The sequence below is a fragment of the Schistocerca gregaria genome, chromosome 2 (genome assembly GCF_023897955.1).
Source record: "Schistocerca gregaria isolate iqSchGreg1 chromosome 2, iqSchGreg1.2, whole genome shotgun sequence".
NCBI classification, from domain to species: domain Eukaryota; kingdom Metazoa; phylum Arthropoda; class Insecta; order Orthoptera; family Acrididae; genus Schistocerca; species Schistocerca gregaria.
This window is the reverse complement of record NC_064921.1, coordinates 757,431,981-757,437,841: the sequence shown is the minus strand read 5'-3', so window position 1 is coordinate 757,437,841 and position 5,861 is coordinate 757,431,981.

Genomic DNA, 5,861 nt, shown 5'->3' with positions numbered 1-5,861 from the left:
CCAAAGCCTGCACTTCATTGGCAGAACACTGAAGGTGCTACAGATTTACTAAAGTGACTGCCTGCACTATGCTTGTCCATCTTTTTATTGGGAGTACTGCTGCACGGTGTGAGATCCTTACCGGATAGGATTAATGGAGTATGTAGAGGAAATTCAAAGAAGAGCTGTAGTTTTGTATTATTGAGAAATAGGCGAGAAAGTGTCACAGACTTGATACAGGATCTGGGATGGACACCATTAAAACAAAGGCATTTCTTGTTGGGATGGGATTTTTGCACGAAATTTCAATCATTAGCTTCGTCCTCAGAGGGCGAAAATATTTCCTACATAATAACGTAAGGGAAATCAGAGCACACACAGAAAGATATTGGCGTTTGTTTCTTCCCTGCACTTTTTGAGAAGGGAATAACACTTAAGCGTGATTTGCAGAATATCGATGTAGATGTAGAAGTAGAGTACCAAAACAAGATTATACACTGTCTGCCTATGGGCCCAAGATACTTGATGTGGGATCAGATGTCATGACACGAGTTCCTAGTAGACTCATGACCAGGAGTTATCACCATATGAACAATCACGTTCAGCTAGCAAATCAACTAAACCCTTTCTGCGCACTGTTAATGGCACACTTGTTCATCATTGTGAAATAAGAAAGCTTACAGTGGATTTTGGACCTCTTGGCATCAAATGTGTCAATGCCAATAGCTAGGTTGGAGTTTCCTTGCCACCACAAACTTTCACTAGACTTAACTATGGGTGTGATTAGATATACTGTTATGAGGCAATCAGTGCAGGCGTCCAAGGACTCTGACACCATACGTAATACCATCACAGTTGGAAAGTAAAGACAAAATTATGAGATTAATGAATAATATGAAACATGATATTGAAACTACTAACCACAAATTGCAGGATGTAGTATATTACAAAGTGTTATTAAATCAAGAGAATAATGAGCTATGGAATAAAATAAATCATTGTCAAGAACAATTGTACATCACACATAAATGGATAGCTGAGCAGCACCTGAACTGTAGGTGGCATCAAGTACTACATACCATATCAATAAATGTTCAGCACTCAGGTTGGTGGAGTGATGGTCAGCCATAGTAAACCTAGTCATACCATGGCCATAACCTGTTTGGAGGAGCTGTTGGAGGGACACAGCATTACATTCACACATCAAGAGGTCTCCTGATCTGCACAAAAGTGCAAAGACTTGTACGAATAGGTGCCAAACATCTAAACAAACTGTAGAGGAACTTTTGCAGGCAGCGGTAGTTTGGCCTACAGCCAGCCAATGGACTTCACTGATTCACTCTTAGTGCCTCAGAAAGACAACTTTTCTTTTTTCCTGTGTGGAGATTGTCAATCACTGAACTCTCAAATTGTACCACATATGAGTAGGTACCCTGTTCCCTACTTATAGGATTTTTCACATCTGTGGCAGATGCGCAAATATATTAGGGCAATAAGAAAAATACCAGAAACTGCAATCATCACTCCCTTTGGAACTTCTCGTGTTTTTGCACTTGTTTTATGGGCTAAAAATGTGCCCCAGATGTGGCAGTAGTAGGTAGATGGCAATGTCACCCCAATTTTTATATCAAATTGATATGCAAATTAATAAATTGATCAATTAGCCCCTCCCCCCATCCCCGACCATGCCTAACCCCACCTCCGGATGACGTCACGTGTTTTTCTCAGCCTGCACTTGGGCCCCAATCCCCTCTCCCCCTCTCCACCCATCCCTTAGACTCTCTCTCCTCAGCCACCTATGCTATTGGTGGGAATTAGAAATTTTGGCGTGAATTTCGAATTTTGGTGGCCATTCCTAATTTTCGCTGTACAAATCAATTTCTGCTCAGGGAAGTAAATATTCTAGTACCAAATCTTTATTAACTTTAGCATTTACAGTTACGTACAGAAAACACCTCTTTCTTTATTTTTGTTTGGTGTAGTTTTAATAATGTACAATTTAATTTTTAACTTAAAACTTAACTCCACATCTGAATCATCTATTTCTTTCTCCAGCTAGTAATTTGACAAATACAGAGAAGACATGTTTTCATGCTCCAGTATATATCTATTTTTTCCTGTAAACTATCTCTTTTACAGCTTTAACAATTAGTTCTGTTCCATCCAGCAGTTCTTCTAGACAGAGCATTTGGGGATTATAATTTTCCTCTTATTTCCTTCTTGGTACTGTTGTTATAACACCCCACATCCACCTGGGTGTAAGCTGCAAGTTCTTCTGCTGCACATTCTTGCAGAATTTCGGTATAGAACTTAAAGTTTATACTTTTGCAAATGAATTGCCACTAAAGGCTGTTATTCCATTGATTTTAAGCTCTGCAAATGGTTCTTCTGTTGCTAAGTGTATGACATTGAGCCCACCACATTTCGATACAGTGTGTCCATCCTTTTTAAGCAGCTCCAAGGAGGAATGGAGTTTGATAAAGAGATTTTTTGTGTGTCCTTTAACATAGTAAACATTCTCCAGTCCATCAGTTTTGGCCAGTATGCCAAGGATGGCCATTTACCACTGTTCTTTACAATAAACGCCTTTATCTTGTATTCCCCAGTCATAGCTAGATTTCTCCATGAACTGTGTTTAAATCCATATGTAAACCTGACCCGCACGTCAATAGCCTCTTCCTTTGCCATTACAAAACAGTTCTGTAATAGGTGTAAGCACTTTTACATTCTTCTCACTAAGTAGTTTACCATTTTCTGTGTAAACTATGTTGCCAATGTCAGTAGTCAGATTATCTAGGTTCTGTTGTAATAACCACAAATGGAAGCATATATCCATTGGTCTTGTCTTCCTCCCCAATAGCTAAGGGATGTTTAGCACTTTGGAGGAATCCATGTTGACACTTTCAACTACTGTGGAAGACGGATCAGTTGTGTCTGTCAAAGCTGCTTTTATACTCTAAAGATCCAAGATGATTGCACTTCTGATCACGTGATTTCCAGTCATACACTCTGCTTAACTCCTACTCCAATTGCGCTATTTTGTGTGCAAAGTGACCGATGCAGGCAGGATGACTGCCCCTCGCAATTATCACCCTGTCCCAAACCACATAATTCTGCTATCATGGTCGGGTACAGCGCTGTACCCGGACACGGTTTCTGAAGTGGTGGTACAGTGCAATAGATGTAAAAGAGGTAGCGTATAAGAAAAAAATTAGATATATACTGTAGTTCAAAAACATACCTTCTCTGTATTTTTCAAATTACCAGCTGGAGAAAGAAATAGATGATTCAGATGTGGATTTAAGTTGTAAGTTAAAAATTAAATTGGACATTTTTAAAACTACACCTAACAAAATCATGGAAAGAGTTGTTTTCTGTACATAAATGTTAATGTAAAAGTTAATAAAGATTTGTTACTAGAATATTTGCTTCTCTTATTCACTAATCTACAAAAAATCTTAAGACATTTCTGATATACCATACAAAGATCCATGGGCATGTATCTTGGTTGTGGAAAATGGGTGGTTGGATGACCTTGAAAAGTAGTTGCAACTAGGTAGTTGAAAGTACAGTGACCCCCTTTTCATACCTATATGAAAGTAGTGTTGGTCTACTTATCAAAATATGAAATTACTTTTCAGTTGGATTAATGGAGGTAAATGAATTTTTTACCTCACATTCTGTGTTTTTCTTTCTTTCTACCTAGCTCCTACTTAGATAGTATGTAGCTGCCCAGGTCCTATGTCTGTGGCTTTGTTCAAGCACAGGAGTTATATTTCAGCCATGTTTGCAATATGCTTTTGGAAGTGGACATGATTACACTCTACCTGTTCCCAAACACCTACACATGCAGCACGATAGGCAAAATCCCATGAAATCATTACATATGTTTTGTTTTCCTCCATCTTAAACATCACCTCCCTCATGCTTTAAACTAATATCTTGTGCATATTGCACAGCCTTTACATTCATTTGCAAGGGTAGGCACTTGTGAAATAACAACAAAGACGTATGGTAACAAATAACAATTTGTTACTCAGACATAAACACTCACAATAGTAATACAGCTTTACATCCACAAATCTTGTTGTTTTTACAATACACGAAGTAATACTGATTTAAATTCACAGTTCTTGTTACTGTTTGAAATTTTTTATTTACAGTTGTTGATTTTTAAAAAATAGTAGTACTGTGAAAACTTTTTCTGTACTTTACATTGCAATACTGTTTACAGCTACTGCAGAGGTATAGTTTCTCTTATACTAATACTATTACTAGTGAAATTCCCACCCAAACAGAAGACTTAAGTTATACTTTGAACTGGATGGCTCTATACATTTCCCACCTCAAGCAGCTGAAATGATTTAATAATACAAGGAAGCAGATGACCCTAAAATGTTCATTCCAAACAGCTGCACTAAAGAGAACTGGGTGGAACTCACACTTAAAACTAGTATGATTTGGATAGCTAGCGGTGGGTAAAACTACAAAACTAATCTATTTACACATGTACTCATACAGTCACACACTCACTCGAAGTTCAAAAACAAGAAATATGGTACACAATTTTTTTCCTTTCATTTACAATTTTTTAACATTTTTGATGATTTTGGTTCACACATATTTACATGGACATCTGTGCTCAAACGCACTTACAAGCACACACAAAGAGACACATAAGCACTCACACATGCAGGCATGCCATACATCACACATACAATATTTAAACTACGATAAAAGAGCTATACTATTAGGTACAAGCTCTCACTCAGCCAGTCACGCACTCACTCTCTCTCAATCACACCATCGAGAGCCGCCACCCCCTCTCGTGCATCAAGTAAATAGTGTGAGTACTGGAGGTTTTTGATCCCGTCATCACAAATGGCTCTTTTATCATCATGAGGTGACAATACAACTTTAGATTGCAGCACAGTGTACACCTCATGACCTCATGTTTGAATTCTAGTTTGCTGTACCAAATGCTCAGGTTGTGGTGAAGCACTGCAAATGCCACTGTACAGACAATGCAAGTAGTCTTCAACTGTTAGGACACAGATGCAGCACACCGAACAGCCCTAGCCTGCCCCTGGGTGGATCTATCAATTGTATGACTTGCATACATTTTGGATCTTAGACCCACAAACTCCACAATCGACAATCCTTTTGCCTCTTCTTTCATTAAGCCAGTAACCTTCATGTTCTGTGGAACAATACCATAAGGATTATTGGCTGTGTATCCTGATGTGTCAGATTCATTACCATGACCCTAATTACTTCATATGGACCACAGTTCTTCACCCACTGGATGAAGCTACCTGTGAGCATATAAAAAACTTTGGTTCTACAAAATGAGTTTTAGCAAACTCATAGTGGAAACAGTACATTTGGAGTTTGGAGATGTCCAATATACACATACCCAAATACACTCCTGGAAATTGAAATAAGAACACCGTGAATTCATTGTCCCAGGAAGGGGAAACTTTATTGACACATTCCTGGGGTCAGATACATCACATGATCACACTGACAGAACCACAGGCACATAGACACAGGCAACAGAGCATGCACAATGTCGGCACTAGTACACTGTATAACCACCTTTCGCAGCAATGCACGCTGCTATTCTCCCATGGAGACGATCGTAGAGATGCTGGATGTAGTCCTGTGGAACGGCTTGCCATGCCATTTCCACCTGGCGCCTCAGTTGGACCAGCGTTCGTGCTGGACGTGCAGACCCCGTGAGACGACGCTTCATCCAGTCCCAAACATGCTCAATGGGGGACAGATCCGGAGATCTTGCTGGCCAGGGTAGTTGACTTACACCTTCTAGAGCACGTTGGGTGGCACGGGATACATGCGGACGTGCATTGTCCTGTTGGAAC